A 20,911-nucleotide genomic window follows, 5' to 3' on the forward strand; every position below is an offset into this window, starting at 1 on the left:
TCAGTATAAATCATCGTGTTCTTTCTTTATTTCTTTATTTTAATCCAATTTTGAAGTTTTGTAACGCTGTCTGTAAAAATTACTGTTCATTATTGACAGTCTAAGAGTTCCACATATCTTGCTTGTTGGGACCTCGGCGATGACGTCATTTTTTCAGCTGGCCGGCCATCTTTATAACGAAGGCCACGATTTTACCCGTAATAAATGTACTTCTTCTTATGATAAATATTTAAAAAATTTAATTACTAAGAAGTTTGGGATTATAACAAATTTGGATGAACATATATTTAATTATTCTTCTTATGTTTTGTCCAATACGGAAGAATTTGTTTTATCTGCTGGCTTACAATTTTGCATTCCTCCCCTTTATGTTGATAAAATTTCAATATTAAGTGAAATTGAATTATTATATACTCAATTAAAACACCATTCGCCTATCTCTACTGATGAAGTAACTAGTGTTAAAATTCAGTTGGGCGAATTAGGTCGGAGGTTTTCTGCCATAAATACTAAATCTAGTGAGTTTGTTTGGCAAAAAAATCATTTTGAAGCGGCAAAATTAATTAGGTCTAATTCCGACATTTATCTTTCTCGCCCGGATAAAGGATCGGGCGTTGTTATACTTAACAAAACGGATTATATCTCCAAAATGTTACAAATCTTGGACGATAAAAATAAATTTCTCCGGTTGGGTGATTTAAGCCATGATGACACTTTTCGTATGGAAATAAAAATCCAGAAAAGATTTCTTCAACTTTATAAAAGCGGGTTTATTTCTAAGGAGATTTATGATAGAATCCGACCCATTGGCTCTCAAAGGCCTAGAATGTACAGTTTACCCAAGGTTCATAAACCTAACATTCCTCTGCGACCCATTTTATCTATGTTGGGTTCTGCACAACACGAACTTGGGAAATGGTTGGTTAATCTTCTTAAACCTGTGCTTTCTTTTTATTCGGTCCATTGTATCTCGGATTCTTTTCAATTCGTGTCTCATATACAAAAATTATCTTTATCTAAAAATACCGAGTTCTTGGCTTCCTTTGACATTAATAGTATTTTTACTAATATACCTTTGGATGAAACCATTGGTATTTGTGCTGACTATCTATACCGTGGCCCCTCAAAATCTCCACAATTTCCTGAACGAATTTTCGTTGAACTGATGGAACTTGCTACTAAATCACTCTCCTTCAGTTTCAACAACATTATGTACCGGCAAATTGATGGGATATCTATGGGTAGCCCTCTTGGTTCGTCGCTAGCCAACATTTTCGTTGGATTTTTGGAAAACGAATTATTTTCCAAAATTACTAAGCCAACATTCTATACACGCTACGTTGATGACACTTTTGCATGCTTTCCCTCACGGAGTGAAGCTGAACAGTTTCTCCGTCTTCTTTGCAACTTGCATCCATCGTTACAATTTACTATGGAGGTCGAGGACTGTGGCTCTCTCGCATTCCTCGATGTTCGTGTTTCTAAAGTTGGTTCTACGTTTGAGACCTCTATATACAGAAAACCTACATTTACAGGACTCTATCTTAATTGGTTTTCCTTTGCCCCTCAGTCTAGAAAAATAAACCTCATTAGCGCTCTTACACATCGTGCACTTATGATTTGTTCACCAAACCGTCTTGAAACGGAACTTGGTGAAATCACAAATATTTTTCTTAGCAATGGATATCCCATAAATATAATAAGAGCTACTATTGAACGTAAACTTGCTACATTTAATAGTGTTAAACGTATTGGTCCATCACGTTGTCCCATTTATTTAAAATTACCATGGTTAGGTCCTGTTTGCCTTCATATTGTTAAAAGGATTTCTTCTGCTAACTCAACGTTGTTTTCCAGCTACTATGCTTAGAGTAGTTTACACAACTCGAACCTTTTTCTCTTCTTTTCGTAAAGATGTTTTGCCAACCATTCAAAAGAATTCTGTTGTTTATAAATTTGTTTGTCCGTGTGGAGTTGACTACGTTGGCAAAACATCCCAAATATTAGAAATGAGAATATCCCAACATATCCCTCGGGATATTCGACTACACCAGGTTTCGAGAACATCCGGACACTCCCAAGCTCATGAGTCCGCCATTGGTAATCACCTGATGAGTATAAATAAGTGTTCTGATCAATATTCCGATGGGTGGTTTTCTGTTTTATACAGTGCGAGGTCGAACTATCATCTCAATATCATTGAGGCGTTAGTCATTAATAACTCGACCTAGCCTGTGTAGACAAAAGATTTTGAAACATCAGTTGGAGATATTTATTGATTTAAAACCACCTGAACAGTGAGATTTTTTTCTCACTGGTCTTCCAACTGAAACCAAATTCCCTTCTTTCCTCATTCGTTTCTTAGTTTTTAATTTATCATTCTGACGTTTCCTCTTAGAGGGTCAGACAATAAGGCCTTAAGGAAATTTTAATAATTTCACCTGCCCGCTTTTTTTTTGTTTTTTTGGTATTTAAATTAAAGTATGTTTCCTCTGATATATATATATATATATATATATATATATATATATATAGCTACCGTTCAGAAAAGGGGTTGTGATAAAAGGGCACACGTGCCCCGTTGTATAAACTTTAGGTTAGGGGAAAGTGCATTGGAGGACCACCCGAATATTTACCTTTAAGAAGTCGTTGTCTTTTTAATATCCAAACTGTTTACAGCTCCAGTCGGGTCTGCTGCTTAAAAAAACATTTAATAGTGTCGCAGACTAGAATTATGTACAATAATAACACGAAAAAAAAACAATGCTTTCGGGTAATAGTTTAATGACCACCATGTTTCTTGCCATGCAAGACAGCCGGTAACACACTGTGCATGATCTATCCCCGAATAAAACGAAGACAAGCGAACATTTTTTTTTTCATCCAAGAAAGGGTCTGTGTTAATACCCCCCTTTTTTCTTTTTTAACACAGAAAGAAAATGTTTTGTTCTTAACAAGGAAGAAAAAGTTGAGGTTAATATTATTTTTTTAACGAAGGTTTATTGTTTTTATTTCAGGGAAGGATTTTTTTTTAACAAGAAATCGCCCCAAGTTCCAACTTGTGTCTGTACAATGCAGCAGCCTGTAAAAAAATATGCAAAAGTTTCGTCGTGTCTGTCTCACTCCTTATAAATAAATACCTGGCTAGGTATTGCTGCATGAACTCTGCTCGAATACCAGCCCGCTTAATCCACTGTTTTAAGTCTAACCACATTCGTTCTACATTTTGGGTGTTGATGCTGGGAGCCTGAGAGTCCATAACATTTTCTGAGTAGTTTATAGCGTAGTGTGGAAAATGCCGGCCAAGGCAAGTACATGCCTCCCAAAAATCACTGAAAATTATTGAGCCCGGAAGGATTAACTTGCGCACCAACGGAATCAGAGTTTTGGCGTCCCATTTTTCATCTGGGCCAGTCAACGCGGCGATGAAACTGCTTTTTGAAAATCTTTCAATTCCGCCGAAAAGCCATATCTGACTAGCCATCCCTCCTCTATTATACTTTCGGCACACGATAAGGGTTTTGTCGATTTCAACAGCTATCCCGTCGCCTCCAATGGGTTCCTGGTTGTTAAGGCAGTCCCCACAGACCTCGAAAGAGAAGGACGTGCAATCAACTGAGGAGTGGTGCGAAATGTCCAGATTTTCGCGTACTATCCGATGATTCCACATAGTGCTTAAAAAATGATTGCCAAACATTATTACTTTCCATGCTGGCATCCGAGCGATGAATGTTCCTGTAGTTTCGGCGACAGTGAAACCGCAATATTTTCTTTTTTTTTTTTTTGATTTTCCCACTTGTGTGTAGTGCGTTCATCTCCATATTCGTTTACCCTCTAGAAACGAACACTCATTTTTGCATTGTGGACAGGTAAAGCTTGTCGGCAAAACACCATGTTTTCGCAAAAATCGCCTGCTCGTGTCTTCTCTTTGTGAAATGCCTTTACTGTGTCGAAATATTTGTTGCTACAACCGTAGCAGGAATCGCAGTATTGCTATTCATCTTTTTTTGGCACTTGAAGAAAATGTTAAAATAACTTTTTACAGAAATATAAAAAACAAAAAATGGAAAGAAATACGTGCATAAAGAGATAAATGTATAAAAAACACATTTTTTTTTGGACAGAAATGAGTAAGAAAAATTTTTTTTTAGAATTTAATTTCGCGTGGTTTTTTGCTTGCAGTAAATGCTGAAACTGAAGAAAAAGAAATCGTCTGCTACAATCAATGACAATTTCTGCGCATGCGCACCAACTTCACCAGACGACAGGCAAGAAAAAAGTGGCGGGCAGACATTACTATACTCGTAACCGTGGGCTAATGCATGTGTCCGTTTTACTCATAATTCTAGTCCGCGACACTATTAAATGTTTTTTAAGCAGCAGACCCGACTGGAACTGCAAACAGTTGGATAGTAAAAAAAAACAGCGACTTGTTAAAGGTAAATATTTGGGTGGTCCCCCCAGTGCACTGTCACAAAACTTTATAAAATTTGTCATTCACCAAACTATTTCCATTGATTATTTCGGTCTAATATTCAAGCAATTCATGCTGACAATATTTGTGTAATATTTGATCAGTTATCCTGTATTTGTGTAGAATTCGAACCAAACGTAACTAACCGTCCGCTCGGCTTAGCTCGGAACATGACGTCATGCGCTGGGGTTTGTCTGTAATCTGACAATCTTCGAGCAAAATATTGGAAAAAAATTGATGGGGCCACCTGGGAGCTTCTCGACTGTTATCCCTTCGAGTTTATATGGAGAAAGAAATTTGGTTATGATCTTTTTGTCTAGATCTTAAACCATATATCGGAAAGTTAGCTGTTAGGGTTGGCAAAGTTTCCTCCGTATCCGCTGTCTTTTCTCATGCCATTTTCACATCGTCTGATGCGACCGTAAAAAATCTACCTAATCGTGAGGGGATATTTCGGCTTTCTTACTCTAATTTTATTGGACAAAAAACACCACCCTACACGAATAAGACTTGTACATGAAAAGGAAAACATAAAAACAAAAACAATTTTACTTTATATTAGATACAAAAATAAATAAACCATTGAAAAATTATGAAAAACACATAAAACATGATTTTTAAAAGCTTTGTTAAAAATATGAAAAACACATCAATCAATTTGTTCACGTATTAATACTGTTAAAATAAATCTGTGTAGAGAAATACAGCATACCTGTTTATTTTTTTTTTCATTTAAAAGATTTGTTTCAAGAAGAAAACAGAAAATGTTACGTTCGGTCGTTGTTTCTTATTTATTTTCGTTAAATATTTTTCTGGTGGTTTCCTGGTATTTACATGTTTTTCTCAGTATTTTCATGGAGTAACGTGGTTACGCTTTAATAATCGGGGGCGCTCGATAGGAGCCGGTGGTAGACGCCATTATCGGAGAAAAACCGAGCTGTCAGTTTGTTACGTCTGGTAAAAATTGTTCATACGTACCAGTTATTCTAATGATCTGATTTTTAATCATGCTGATCGCAGTACGTTTTGCATGCTCCGGGTTTCCCCTCACAACAAGAAAAACTAAACCCTGATCACGATGACAGTTATATTCATCAAAGGAAACGCATACAAATCAAACATGGAAGAATAGCAGGTAGAGGTATGCAATTTATAAAAAAACAATGTCGGGAATGTGTTGTACATACTCTTCTTTAAATGTAAGAACATTTAACTGACTCTATCTTGCTAAATACGCTGCAAATTATTTATATATATATTTCGCTGTACCAAATCCTGAACTAAACTTCTGCAAGCAAAGTTTTTTTAACTATACTTCTGCGAAAAAACATAAAGCGGGGCTCCTTCCCAGCTGACTATAACATTGTTGCTTTCAAGTCTATCCTGAACAAATATGTTATTCTCTCATCTCAAATAATCGGTCTGTGCGGAAATTCTACGATTATTACACATCACCGCGTTGTTGTCTCATTGCCAACTGGGCACGCATGAACTCTTATTTTCCAGTGGCCTTTGCACCGTTATAAGTGTTTACGCCTATTAAATAAGAAATACTTCAGATGAGAACAACAATATTTGTCTGCCACGAATGAGGTCTCATAAATTCACAGAAAAATAACCTTAAAAATCAACATTAAAAGAACAGGCTTTACGGACTAGCCTCAGTTTTGATGACAGGTAGCTATAATCATATATTTGCGATCCAGTTTTCATTAAAACTTGAGTCAGTAAGCCTTCATCGGAGTTACAGTAAAGGCTGTCATACTAGTACACATGCAACATTCCTTAACAGAATTTCTTTTTGTGGGTGACAATATATTTATACTTACCTTTCTGATAAGTACCTGCCACCAGTTGTTGACATAGTATTTCCGTAATGACGTCACAAAATTAGTTTTCCTCTGAAATCGTAATGTAATACACCCTGTATATACTAAGATCAACGTCGTTCTATATGTCTGAATAGATGCCTTTTTTTAAGTTTAAGCCATGGACTTTTAATAAAAAAAATGCAGAAATAAAGAATGCTAATGACAGACCCATTGCTGAACCTTTACTTATGTAGTCTTCGTTTCTTTATAAAAAAACAAATAAATAAAAATACATGCATAGTTTATTATAAAATGGGCAAAGAATAACCGATAATCAAAAATAGAAAAAAATGATTAAAATAGAAATAATGTTTAAAACGTTTACATCGCTACTGATGTCATTGCATGTAATGACGTCATAGGTAGAACATAAAATATATTTTCGGCAAGGTTATTATTCGACAAACCTTGCATAACAACATTCGTTGCCCAAGAAAGAAGAGCAGCGTAATGGAAGGAGCAGAATCTGAGGATCATGACTGCATGGTTTTCACTGTCTCACCATCAACCAGCTCATCCGATTTTAGCGACAGTGCTAGTGACCAATTCACGATCGAATGTGTCGACTCAGCCATAGTGTCTGAAAATATTACTGCAGATATTGAGACGAAGGACCCGTACGATGTCCACCATCTCTATACAGGGACCATGGAAAACAGAGATGCGCTCGCAGGAGTCACAGGGTCATTAGTTACCCCAAATGTTCAGGCTTGTAGTCGGTCTGGTGGTTTATGTCAAAGACCCCGTCGGGAACATGGATTTGACAAACATTTTAACGAAAACAATATAACAAAAAGCGCCGAAAGATTGCAACATACTGATACATCTTTTGTTTATCCAATCTCTCAAAATACATCTTTGCCTACACGGACAAATAAAGATGATGACGAGATCAAAGAACAAGTTCGGAAATTGCAAGAATCTTTGCAGGATATAAGACACTCAAATCTTATAAAACGAAAACAACTGTTTTGGCATGCTCTCAAAGACTATCAGTTGGCTAAAATGAATTGGGAAGGACAAGATTCTATTCTGGCTAACTGTATATCTCTCGTAGCTGCAAAAGCTGAAAAATCCTCAGCTATATTGGATTTAGCTAAACACTTTATCTTATTGAATATAAAGACAAAGACGATACAATTACTGCATAAAGTTCAGAAAAATGCTGCGAAATACAAACGGATAGACGATGAGATGGTGCAACATTTCAAAAGATGCTGCAGTGGTGAGGTTTGCCGACGGCTGGTTGAGTTATGGCGGGATGAAACTTTTGCCGAAGAAAGAATATCATGGCTTACTTGGAACTTCAAGAAAGCATCCTATATTAATAACGGTGATAAATTTGCGCATTTCCTGTACGGCATCAAAGAACCGACAAAGTATTCGCGAAGTGGTAAGCAAGAATCTACTTTCCGGGAGAAGGCGTATGGGGCTAGGGGCGTTAATCTAAGGTGTCCATCGACGGACAATCAGCTTTCTATATCTTCAGAGTCGATTGAACACGGAAGCGACCACCATGTTATGAATTATGGAAGAGGAGACTACAATGATTTCCCACCACTACGATAGGAACAACCTCATTTTGAAATAGGACGTAAGTTCATTCGTTTTGAAGTGATTTTTGGCGTTTATCTACGATGCAATTCGCCGTATCTTTTCCCATTGTGATTCAATTACTTATTAGGTAAAATAAAGTTGGACCAACATTCTCGTCGTCTTTTTACATTGCTTACGATTCACTTCGACTTTCTTACGTACTAATGGATAATTTGAACCTAAAGTGAATAATTCGGCCAGCGTTTAGTTTCAGTATATTTGCTGACCGGGAGCTGAGATATTAGACTTTAAGTAAGTGGAAACTGAATCATACATATCGAAACCGTTGCACAGTTTGTTGTAATGCAAATTATAATTGCTCCTGATGCTAACAAAATATGAATATAAGTTTATCAAGTACAACAAAACAAGGAAATAAAGAAATATATACAATAATTTCAAAGATATATTTCCTTACTATTGTAACATAAAGTTTCCAACCAAAATAACGCTTTAGAATGTTGTTTACTATATTAGAGTCCTTTCAGTCGTGATTCATGACAAAGTTGATGTTTTTTTCTAATGAATATGTATTTATTAAGCGTAAAACCACTATGAGGATCAAAATCGTCACTTTATATATATACTTTCAAATAGGTATGGTCAGTGAAAATGTTTTCGATACCCATAGCAAATAATAATAGTAACAATTTGCTTAATACAACTGATTCATCGTAATTATTGATGTATTGTTAAGATGAGGTATTTATACAACTCGCGTGATTTTAGACGTCGTAAAACAGGTTACTTTCAAAATATTCTCCCAAAAGTTAAAAACAAGAAAAATAGACTCCAAGATTATTTTTACGTATTTTTATGTAAACAATTAAAATGACGCGATTTCTTAAATTTTCTCCAAACTGAAATAATTGATTAATTTCTCTATTTTTCCCCGAGGGATTTAAGAAAATCTGATCTATATATAAACTGAAATAGAATAATATTAAATGATCTCATCTATTGTCACCCACTCATCGGAATGTTTTAGGTGAGGGATTACTTTCACAAATGTGTTTGTGTATTAAAATATAATTTAATCATGAAATGAAATATCATTAATTTATGTTCCGATCCTTGTCGATTTATATGATTTTCACGGTGTTTAGGAAAACAGAAATTAAAAATAAGTATTCTTGCCACATTTGAACCAGACGTCCGGCTCGGCGTTTCCCGAACACAAGGCGAAACTGCTATCTGACGTAGCATAGCGATCAGCCAATGGCAACGACGTGCGCTGAGTTTCAATTCGACGGCCTAAGCAGCAGACGCAAAGTTGGATACTAATTGGAAGAGGAAACAAATCCACCGTTTCTTACATGCGGCAGGATGAGTAGAGAACATCTAACAAGAAAAATGAATTTGAACATCTTGGCACAACAGCTCCAGATACCGTCATAATAGATTTTTGTCAACCGAGGAAACTAATGACAAAATGGATAAAATGTGCAACCTGTAGCCACGAGTGTATCCTAGTAAAAAATGGGAGCAGCAGACGGCTATAGCTGGATATGTGGCAATGTACAATGTCCACGGTGGACGGCAATCCGGACTGGGGCTTTCTTTGCAAATATCACGGCTGAAAATTGCGTGCATTTGAGGCACAAATTTAATAGAGATCAGTTTTTCTCCACATTAAAACGTCTTTCTAAGGAAATTGTCCTTCCACTGAAATAATCAACTTCTCCCAGTCGAATCGACAAAAAAAATAAATGAATAAAAATCCCAGACCACTCACTTTTGTTGTTTCATGAAATAATATTTAAAATCATAAAAAAACAACCCATCCCAAAAGAAGCGTTCTTCAATTTTCCTTCATCAAATAAAATAAAAATACTCGAAACGAAAAACTATCAAAAACATTTTCTTTAAATTATTTATTGGGCCAAAAACATTTGCTAACACGTATTTACAGAAGAAAATGTGCAAAATTATTTTTTGGCACAAAAAATAATTTTCTTCAATAAAAATATAAAGTTCAATAAAAATAAAATTTTCGTTAATAAAAATTACGGTAGGTTTTAACTTTTTCTCTGTTGATGTTCAAAAGTAAAAAAAAATATTTAGACCCTAATACGAAACAATGAAAGTATGGAGTCACACTTTTCCAAATATCACATATGGCTATACTTATACACATAATTAACTCCAAATTACATCGACCGAAACCCTGTGCAAAAACACTGAATATGAGAACATTTTTCAGATTAATCCGAATAATAGAACTAATCAGTTTTCATCTAAAAAATTAAGAATTGAAAAGCATTTATAATATCGTCGTTTTGCTAATCGAACATCGCAACTACCTAAAAACTTGGTATAATTTTGATTCATCGGACGACTGTTCTCATCTCGAGTGTGATTTTCACAAGATTTCGGTCGATTTAACCTGAGACCTTCTTCAGGTGTATTTTATCGAACTCGTGAATGTTTCTGTCGAATTCGTGAATTTGGACAGTATCTCGAACGGCATCCTTTATTTACTTCACGGGATTAGCATGATTTTGTTCCGTGGCGCAATGGTTAGATTACTTGAAAAAAAAAACAATTGTAAATAATGATATTCTCCTTTCATGCTCAGTGTGGGCGATCGAAAAATACAATTGCGAATTACTTAGGACCTCTATCCAGTCCTGGCTGATGGAACAAGAGCATGCTAGTAAATAAAGGGTTCCTCTCGAAATTCCGTTCAAATTCCACGAGTTCAACAAGATACACCCAAAGAATGTCGGAGGTTACACCGACCAAAACACTGTGAAAAATCTCACTCAATATGAAACAATAGTCCGATGAACCAAAATAATACGAATAATTAATCCTCATCTAAAGAAATTCAGAAACGTCATACCTAAAAGCTTGCTTATAAAAATTAGTTCCAAACTTTAAAAGTGTTTAAAATAGAAAATAATTATTATATAATTATTTATATTTATACAACACCCAGCTTACATTTATTTCCGGAAAACAACATGCCCGTTGTGACGATATTGAGATATTCAATATTGTATTAATAAAAATAAATACATTTAATGGTTAAAATTCCGAGACGCGAAGAAATTAAAGCGGAAGTGAACCGTCGGCACGACAATGAGAGCAACAGCGAAATAAAAACGCTGATATACTTAAAATACAGAAAAAAATGATTAGCGTTCCCACTGAAAAAAAAACCCTTAAGAATTGAGACGCAAGCAGTTGCAGAAGAGATTCCAAGAAGGGAAGACGCATAAGCAACCCCGCGGATAAAAACAAGAAAACAAGAAAACAAGAAATATAAAGGAAAACCTATTTGGCGTCAATCAGCGTAAATTAAGGTCGGTCTGTCTTTTACTCTTTTCACATTTCAGTTATAAAGATGTATCGATTTACTTTAAGAGAATTATTAAATGACGAAAACTCATAAATATCGCTCGAGTTTCATAAAAAATATCGCCATAAAGAAAAAATGAAAGGGAAAAGGAGAAATAAAAAAAATAACCAACAAAATAAACAAAAGGGAAAATCAACAGAAGTAGTATCCCTTGTTCTAATATAAAAAAGAGATACTGATTTAAGGGGACACCTCCGTAAATTTTTTCTGTTGTAAATTTGTGTTCTTTTTTTTACTGAGAAGTTGGTATGCGATGTATGTATATACTGTAAAAATTCTATTGACATTCGCCATCTCTCTTTCTTTAGGCCGCCCACGCAGTTTAGTGGTCGGATGTCATTGGGGTATTTTGAATGAGTTAGATGATTTGCTTGGAGCGCTTTTTTTGTATCATGCTTTTATTTTCAGTCCACGTAGGAAGTCGTCAAGGGATGGCCTACAAACCAGCAACTCCCACACGTGCAGGGAGCTACGTCAATTTCGTCATGTTGGATCACCAAACTGTTGGTGAAGAAAAGATCACATCTCTACAAGCAGAGACAATTTTACATTGCTTAAACTATCCTAATTACAGGATATCATTCAGGAACTGTTCTTGATGTATATATTTACCAAATATTGGATTTTATGTCAATTCAACTGGAGTCAGAAGAGACTCGCATTAGGCCTAATTATAGGCGCCAACATTCCCGCCAAGTCCACCATGAATACACATGGATCATTTTGAGGAACAAAGAACTACCACTCCGAAAATAAGGGGTCATACTACTGGCTCCATGCGTATGGAGGCAAAACAGGCCACTGTTCTGCAAATAGACTTACCAGAACCAATAAACTTTTATTGCTGTTACTTTTGAATAAATTTTTAGTTTGAAATGTATGGCGTTTGTATTTGGGGATTCTTTTGTCTCTACAGGGAGTAAAATTTAAGATGTGAGAAATAATTTCTTACAATACAATAAAGAGAAAGGAAAAAGAAAAAGAGGAGAAAGACTTATGGAATTATTTATACACTATAATTTTTTTAATTTGAATATATTAGTTTGAATATACAGGGTGCTCCAAAAGTCTTGGGCACATTCCAAGTCCGCATAACTGTTTCATTGTGAATGGTAGTAAGATGAAATCGGTGCTATTTTAAAGTTAAATGCATTAAGTTTTTTGTAAGGCTATACCAGAATATACCAGATATACCAGATGTGTTTTTTAGTTCTAGAGATATTCAATGTCAAAATGTGCCCAAGACTTTTGGAACACCCCGTATTACCTGTTTTTCTTTTGATTCTGTTTATTATATATAAAATAAAAAGATAATCAAAAAAGAATATATATATATATATATATGTTGAATTGGTAGTCTTTTCATGTTGAAATATATGCTGAAATTTTTCTGACCTGCCATTTTTTACGGCGATATGAAAGCTGATTGCTCAACACATCCATTCATTTATCTAACATCTATTTTATGAAAACATAAGCCTTAAGTCTGTGTTTTAATTCGAAGAGAACAGATAATTGTTATCCCGGTTTAAAATTCTCAGACACGTTTGTGTGTCACTATTTTCTGTGCATCCAAATGTCTTTATTGATTGAAAAATCGGTAACAAACTAAAGATACATATCATTTTCAGTCTCAGAAATAATGTAATTTTAGAATATTTGGATCAATATTAAGAGTTAACGTCTGAGATAATGTTTCAGTTACTATTTGGAAATTGTTGCAGCTATGTAAATCGTAAAGACAAATCAAACTTGCCCATTTATTAGCCATAATATTTTAACTGGACAAGGAAATATTCGACCGATGTTGAGTTTCAAAATAATTAAAATTTCAATTTTTTTTCTAAAATGTATATATCGATCTTATTCTTTTGAATAAGACTAAACTTAATGTAAATATTCTGCCTGGTCAGATATAAGGTTTTCTTAAAGAGTCGATAGGAAACTATCCGAAAATTTTGATTCAACATGGATAGTGTCGAAAAAAGACGTTTGCCATTACTTATGTTTCCATATATATATATATATATATATATATATATATATATATATATATATATATATATATATATAATACTGGCAGGGTTACCGGTAGTCATCAAGGTAAGAGTGTAACATAGATTCTATAAGGTCTCTTTAGAATCCACTGTTTTGTTTTTCCCCCTGATTCTTGTTTGAGTTTTTCCAAACTCGTTCCCCTCTCTAGACATACACGTAACTTTAGTTAGAGTCTACATAATAACATTATTATTAACATCTGAAGTTAAGCAGATTAAACAGAATTTTTTTTGGGGGGTTGCTGTGTATTATTGATCTTTTTGGCTAATATAGGAACCTTATTTTTGTCTTTTACATAAGTCGCTATTACATATCGAATTTATTAACGTTGACATTATAACATTTTCTACATGAAAGCATCTATATAGATGACGTAATAAAGAATGAATGGTAGATTTTTCGTAGATAATTTCGAAAAGATGTAGGTTATTAAGGGACGTCGTGCATTTCATAGAAGTTTCCCAAAACATTATCAATTATGTATATACATATGGAAACATAAGGAATGGCCAACGTCTTTTTTCGACACTATCGACTCGTTAAGAAACCCTTATATCTGACCAGGCAGATTATTTGCATTAAGTTTAGTCCTATTCAAAAGAATAAGATCGATATATACATTTTAGAAAAAAATGTAAATTTAATTCTTTTTAAACTCAACATCATTGGTCGAATATTTCCTTGTCCAGTTAAAATACTATGGCTAATAAATGGGAAAGTTTGATTTGTCTTTACGATTTACATAGCTTCAGCAATTTCCAAATAGTAACTGAAACATTATCGCAAACGTTAACTCTTAATCTTGATCCAAATATTCTAAAATTACATTATTTCTGAGACTGAAAATGATATTCATCTTTAGTTTGTTACCGATTTTTCAAACGATAAAGACATTTGGATGCACAGCAAATAGTGACACACAAACGTGACTGTCAGTGTAGATATAGTATGAATGTAATATATTTATTAAGGTTTTATAGATCTTCGTGTATAGCTCACAATGCAAAGTCTAGCATTATGTTGCATAAGCTGTTTTCGTGAGAATAAAGCATAAAGACTAAAGACAAGGAGGAAAATCATGATACAAACCGTAACATATTTTATTTCGAACAGAAACGTATAAATCAATGGCAACCCTATATACCTCAATCATGAGTAGGACTAGGACACCAGCATATTTTTCTCATTTTTTGACTCTCGAGTGTGTATCCGTTTATATCATATTTTTTTACATAGGCATAGCCAATTATCAAAGCCAAGAGGCCACTCGACGATAAGGGTTATTAAGTGTACAGTAGTAAACTTGGACAATATAGTAATCATTAGTAATAGTAATTCGGTAAATTCGTTAACTTATGTGGAATTGCTCATCAAGAACTTGTTTACGTTGTACATGGAGGCAACTATATTGTAGTTAGTGGGAAAACAGGTAAATGGACGACAGTTCCACAGGCGTGCAGTTTTAAGAAAAAAGCTTTGTTCATGGAAACTACGTTTAAAATTAAGCACAGAAAAAGTGTGGGGGGAATTATTGATAGTGTTTTCAGCTAGACGAGTGTTTCTTGGAATGTTTGCCGAGAAAGAATCATAGATTGGAGCTCATTTGAGCATTTTCCATGAAAATAATGATTAAGCAAACATCTCTTCGGTGGGAAAGATGTTGCAGGGAAGAGAAAAGGGCATCCCCCTACTAGGGTACGAAGTCTATTTTGAACTCTATCAAGGCAGGATAAGTCCTTTCTATCAGCTCCTGCCCAGATATAGCAACAGTACTCCATCATATGACGTACCTGGCTCTTATATAGAGTGACGTGGTTCTCGGGTGATTAACTCTCTGTGTTGGATATATACTCTAGAGTCAAAACATTGAAAATAATATGCTGTTGTCATAGTCCTAATAATGAGACAAACCAATTCTCTAACTCATGTAATCGCTCACTTGTTTTGTGTTCATTTTCTAAATCTTATAGACTTTTAGTATTATACATTGTTGTGTGTTTCTTTTCCTGTTCCATTCCATTTTTCTGTTTCGATGTTTTTGTTTTTAAACATTCTTATCCCCCTATAACTTATGCCCCCGATAGTAGGCCCCTACATAAAAGTGGCACTGTGCCTTGTCTGAGGTGAAAACGAATTTTAAAAATATCTATCGCGCATATCATATTTGTTTCGCTTTTAATAATTTAAGTCAATCACATCTTTATTACCAATACTTGTTTTATAATTCAACATTAAATTTTCCTATCCAATTTTTGTGACCCACTTAAAAATGTTAGGCAATGAGACAAATTAGCAACGTCGCCACATTACTAGGATTGTAGCAGCGTACTATACTCCATCCTGACCGTTAACCTTGGTATTATTTATATTATTAAATATGTAGGTTAAATTGTCTGAACTCTACAAAAAATTTGGTACTTGTGCATTTAACGAACCAGACGTAACTCAGCATTTGCTCGGCTTTGTCCGACGCATGACGTCAACAGCCGCATAAGAGTGTCACAACTTAAGAAACGCTTATTTGAAGAGAGCTAAAAAAATTGTTTTAAAAAGATAACCGACGAAATAATAATGAATATTACAAACCTTGCGGACTAGCTCCAGACCCCAGAGGCTGCACTAAACTTTTGCCAGCAACGGAAATTGTTGGCAGAAGAGAAAAGGTGCTTACATTTTGGCCAGGATTGTGTACTTGCAAAGAGAACAATCCTTTCCGACGGTTACGGTTGGAGGTGTAGTAGAAGTGTAACATGTCGTCGATGGACCTCCATTAGGATTGGGACCTTCTTCTCAAAATCCCGACTAACCATCGCATGTATAATAAAAAGAATATGCTTATGGGCGTTCGAGATGGCATCTACAAAAATCTCCATCGCGGATGTGGGTTACGTTCTCGCCACACAATTGTGGATTGGTAATTTTTCCTGCGTGATATATGCAGGGATTATTTTCTGAGGAATCCCCGGCAGATTGGAGGCCCAGGCCATAACGGTAGAAACCGACGAGTCCGTTTTAACCGCAGAAAACACAACGTCGGCAGACTTCTGACACCGGTGGTGTGGTCTGGGTCTTCGGTGGATACGACCCCGCCGAAAAGGAGGGTTTCTTGGTCAATGTACCAAATAGGAACGCCGAAACCCTCCTTCCACTAATAAATAATAATAAAGTCCTTGTTTCTGGCGAAAAAATGTACAAATAATCCTTGTTCCTGCCCCCCAAATGCTTTTTATTGCCCCTTTTTTTAGGCTTTTTCCATTTGACATAAAGAGTTGCAAAAAAAATAACTTTTACGTGTTTAAGACATAGACAATGCCTTTTTACGTTAAAAATTGAAAAAAAAAAAAACAGTTCAGACAAAAAAAAAGTTTCCTATTATTTAACAAAAAAAAGTTTCCTATTATTTAACAAAAAAAGTTTTATATGTATTTATTTTGAAAACAGAAAACAATTTCAAACAATATTAATAAAAAAAAAAAACATAAATGAACGGTAGGTTTTTGCTTTTTACTTATTTATTTTTTTTTATGTTTCTACATTTTACAATTTCATTGTACAGTTATTTTGTTGTAGCGTTATTTTTATTTTTTTATTTTATCGCCAACGCTCGGTTTTATCCGGCTGTTGACGTCATGCGCCGGACAAAGCCCAGTAAATGCTGAGTTACGTCTGGTTCGTTAAATGCACAAGTACCAAATATTTATAGCATTATTTGTACATATGCATTCGTACATTTCATCAATATGTGGAAAATTACTCAATATCTAAACAAACGAAACTTGGTTGCTTGATTGTCACTGCATATATATAACTATAATAAAAATTGTTGTTCATACATAGTATTTATTTATGACGTCATAAAAGATAGATATCATTTGGTAAAAGAAACGGGCCGCACATGATAGATCGCCTGGAATTAGCGTTTTTATATTTGTGTTCATTTATTAGTATTTCTTACTTGATTTTAAACTTTTTTCTGAAAAGCCTATATTATCCTCTATAATTTAGTGTGGGCGTAGTCAAGTAGCTTGCAACGACGACAAATTAGAAATAGCAAATATTATTTCAAACCTTAAATATGTTTAACCTCTGCATAATATTGGCGTCCAGCTTTTGTATCGACAAACTAGCAATGCTAATAACAGGAATATCTAGAATAATGTACACAAGGTACGCCTCCCTTTTTATATCGTCGACTCTAAGATCCATAATGATTAACTTGGATTGGATCAATATATTTAACATGGCGGTACATATTTATCTTGGATACGCATTTTATTCGCTCGTCAGGGTTTCAGTTTTGGTTTGAATTTGATGTTGTTTCTAAATTCTACTGCAGTGATTACTCACTGATTTACTTAGTGATAGTGCTGGGTAATTTCCGTTATAGTCTATGGGTGAATACTGAACTTCGTCAAATTTTTGGCAGATGAGAAATGACAAATAAATCCCCAGTCGGCGATATCGGAGTAAACTTGTTACACAATCTATTTTCTTTAACAAAAGTTGTGGTCCATTCGACAAGAAGAATTATTAAAACTATACGAAAGACAATTATCGATAACGAATAGGTTCACTGCTTAAATAAACGGAGAATTATAACATTGGGTGATCTAAATATTCGACAAGTCATTTACTTACCCAGCCATGGATATGAGTATAGAAATGAGGTCATGTTAATCTGCAAAATTACAGGGAAATCTTTTCATGCATGTGCGAAAGTTCTGTGATATATTCAAATTGATAGGTGGTCGGCGCATGTACTAGTCGCTGTAGATGACAGTATTAAAACGTGCATAATCAAGGTAGACGGAGTGGACTACTCGTTGAAGATGACTTATTATCGAAACGTTCCTGATCAAGATTGCTCTAATTTAATTTGCATTTGGAAAAACTAATTTAATAATTCTTTATGATGATGGAAGATTTGGATATGTCATCATATCATTTTATAGTATTTTTGTACTATTCACCACAAATTCGGTGCAGCATTAGTCAAGGGGGGGGTCAAATATTTATGCATTTTCAGCATCGGGATTCATTTCGCACGTTGATAGTATGATTAAATTGCTCTATCATACTTAAGTTTGTAAATAAAACTTTAGATACAGGCGTGTCGGTTTAACATACATAAGCAAATAAATAGTTATGGACTATAAATTAACGAAGCCATCGCACAGTGCATTAATTGTCTTCATAATGAGCTAGAAAGTTTACAAAATAGCGTTAATGAGACAGGGGGTAGGGAAGTTGACAGTTTTCTCTTGCTGATTTTCCTTTAAGTCGAGTATATTCTGAAGAGTTTTTAGACTATAGACTTATAGACAATTTAAATAAATTTCCTCAGTCTTATCCACTTCCTATTGTACTAATGATAAAAAAAAACTTAATTTGAATTAATATAAAAATAGAAAATTAACTTATCATTTACATTAATGCTATAAATAAATATTTAATAAGAAAAACATTTCATGACGTTTCTTAAACACTGATAGACAATAAGCGTCTTGAAAAGTTGGCTCCTGCCGAAGCAGATATGCTTCTGTGGTACGATTTCTTCACGAACCCGAGTTGGCCGATGGTTTCGTGATCAACACATATTTCGACTGGTCTTTCTTTGTTTCCTTTCACGCCCACGTTACTTTAAGATATGTAGAAAGAAGAGATGAGTACGGTCCAGTCGACGAAGGTTGGGTTGTTGCTGGATGGAAGAAAAGTTGCCAAGCACACAAAAGACAATGTCGGAAAGCGCTTGTTAAAAACAATATCAACGTTTATTAACACAATTTTTAAAAACACCACGGAATGGGAGTGATTGTGGTTGACTGGCGGAATAAAGTTTTCTTAGAGAATCTTAACTGCAATTAGGCAGCGTTAATGATGTAGAACGGAGTGGCAACGGATTTGGTTTTTTAAGTGGCGACAAAAACGAACCAACTCGATTTTTCGCTTTGGGTATCCTCTATTTATTGGCCCAAACCCTTGAACAATCAGTGTCTGATTGGTCAGCCAATGAGAATTGCAGGAGAAATCTCTGAGGACTGAATACAATTTCGAGAGCAAATAAAGCATCTTTTTTTGATAGATGGTAAGCCCGACCTGGTTTAATATCATTGACTTCGATGATCTACCAGCGACAAAAGTGTCGAGGTAATTATACGACGAAAAAACAAGAAACACTTTCAAAATCGCCTTTTCGTAAATGCGTTGCAATGAAGTATCATCTCACTATTAAGTAACTGTCGATAGATTCGGCGTCTGATCCATAATCGACTACATGAAAAATTCAGCCAAAAGTCAAACTGATGTGACCAGAGAAATATGCTTGTCATAAGAGGACATATTTTCCTATTATTATATGAAGACATTATGACTTATTACACAAAAGATAATATCAATTATCCATATAATAACATATAATGAAAATAAAATATAATAAAATAATCATTAATTTAATTAATAACTATAACAAAATAAAACTACTTAAAATATTATATAATAACATGAAAAATAAAATATAATAAATTACTTAATTAAAAAGAAATAACAATAAAAGATTATATAAACATATATAAAATGTATTACTTAAAAATTTGAAAGTAAAACGTTATTTTTAGCGTGTCTGGAGATTTTAAAACAAGATGGAACAGAAAAGTATTCTTTTTCTGTTTCCTCTAGACCGTTCTCTTGCGACAACCATAAATAGCGAAAGATTGCTATTTATAGTCAGTTATAATACAGCACTGGGACGCGTTCATAGGGGACCAGACCTTATGACTCTGACCGAAGAAATCACAAGCAAAATTCTAGTCGTTAAATAACAGAATAACTGGACTACAAGATACAAAGAAAAAATCTCTTTCGTCAATAACTGATGAATATAGATTTGCTTGAATTATATTTGACCCAAAAGCATTTATGTTATATAGAAGTTTCATTAAAAGAGAGTCTTAGAGACTTATAGAGAGATGTGTTGTAAGAGTTCTAGAGAGGGATGTTGTGAGAGAGATTGTTCGTTTTATGAAGATTCATATATATTAAAAATGTTCTTTCTTAGAAGTGTTGATATGAGAAGCTCTTAAAGTGATAGTGTTCAGACATTGTGTAGACATGAGATGTAGATTCACATTGTGGATATGAGATGTCGAGACGTGTATGTAATGACATTTTATAACACAGATATATAGACATATAATACAATTTTCACTTTACCTTCTTGTAAGAATCACAAACACAAGACGACGTTTTACAAAAACACATGATGGTTTTATTTCTTCACGACCGGCCGCGGTTTTCTCATCAAGAATTCAAAGCTTCACATATTAAGTTTAAAAGTGATCGTCTCGCTTCTAGACGTTCGAATTTCAAATCGCAGACTCTCTCTGAGTTTCTCTCTGACTAACTAACTAACTAACTCTCACTTCGTATATTGAGAAATCCATGCATGTCCGGCCACGTGATCACGATTCATGTGTTTACACATGCGCGAGTCGCACGTTTCCCGAACATTCTGATTTTCCAATAACCTATTTTTTCTTTGTTATTTTCACA

At 34.5% G+C, this 20,911-nt stretch overlaps 1 long non-coding RNA gene across 1 annotated transcript in view; it reads right to left on the minus strand.

Moving 5' to 3' along the window:
• LOC145253280 (uncharacterized) overlaps positions 1-6,586 on the minus strand; it is a 74,422-nt gene extending 67,836 nt beyond the window's left edge. The window contains exon 1 of the long non-coding RNA XR_013863754.1: positions 6,304-6,586. This is a non-coding gene — a long non-coding RNA (uncharacterized LOC145253280). The remainder of the gene's footprint in view (positions 1-6,303) is intronic.
• Between the last annotated feature and the right edge of the window lie 14,325 nt (positions 6,587-20,911).

This window comes from Euprymna scolopes, chromosome 3 (assembly GCF_053919585.1).
Source record: "Euprymna scolopes isolate OS-2025 chromosome 3, ASM5391958v1, whole genome shotgun sequence".
Lineage (NCBI taxonomy): Eukaryota > Metazoa > Mollusca > Cephalopoda > Sepiida > Sepiolidae > Euprymna > Euprymna scolopes.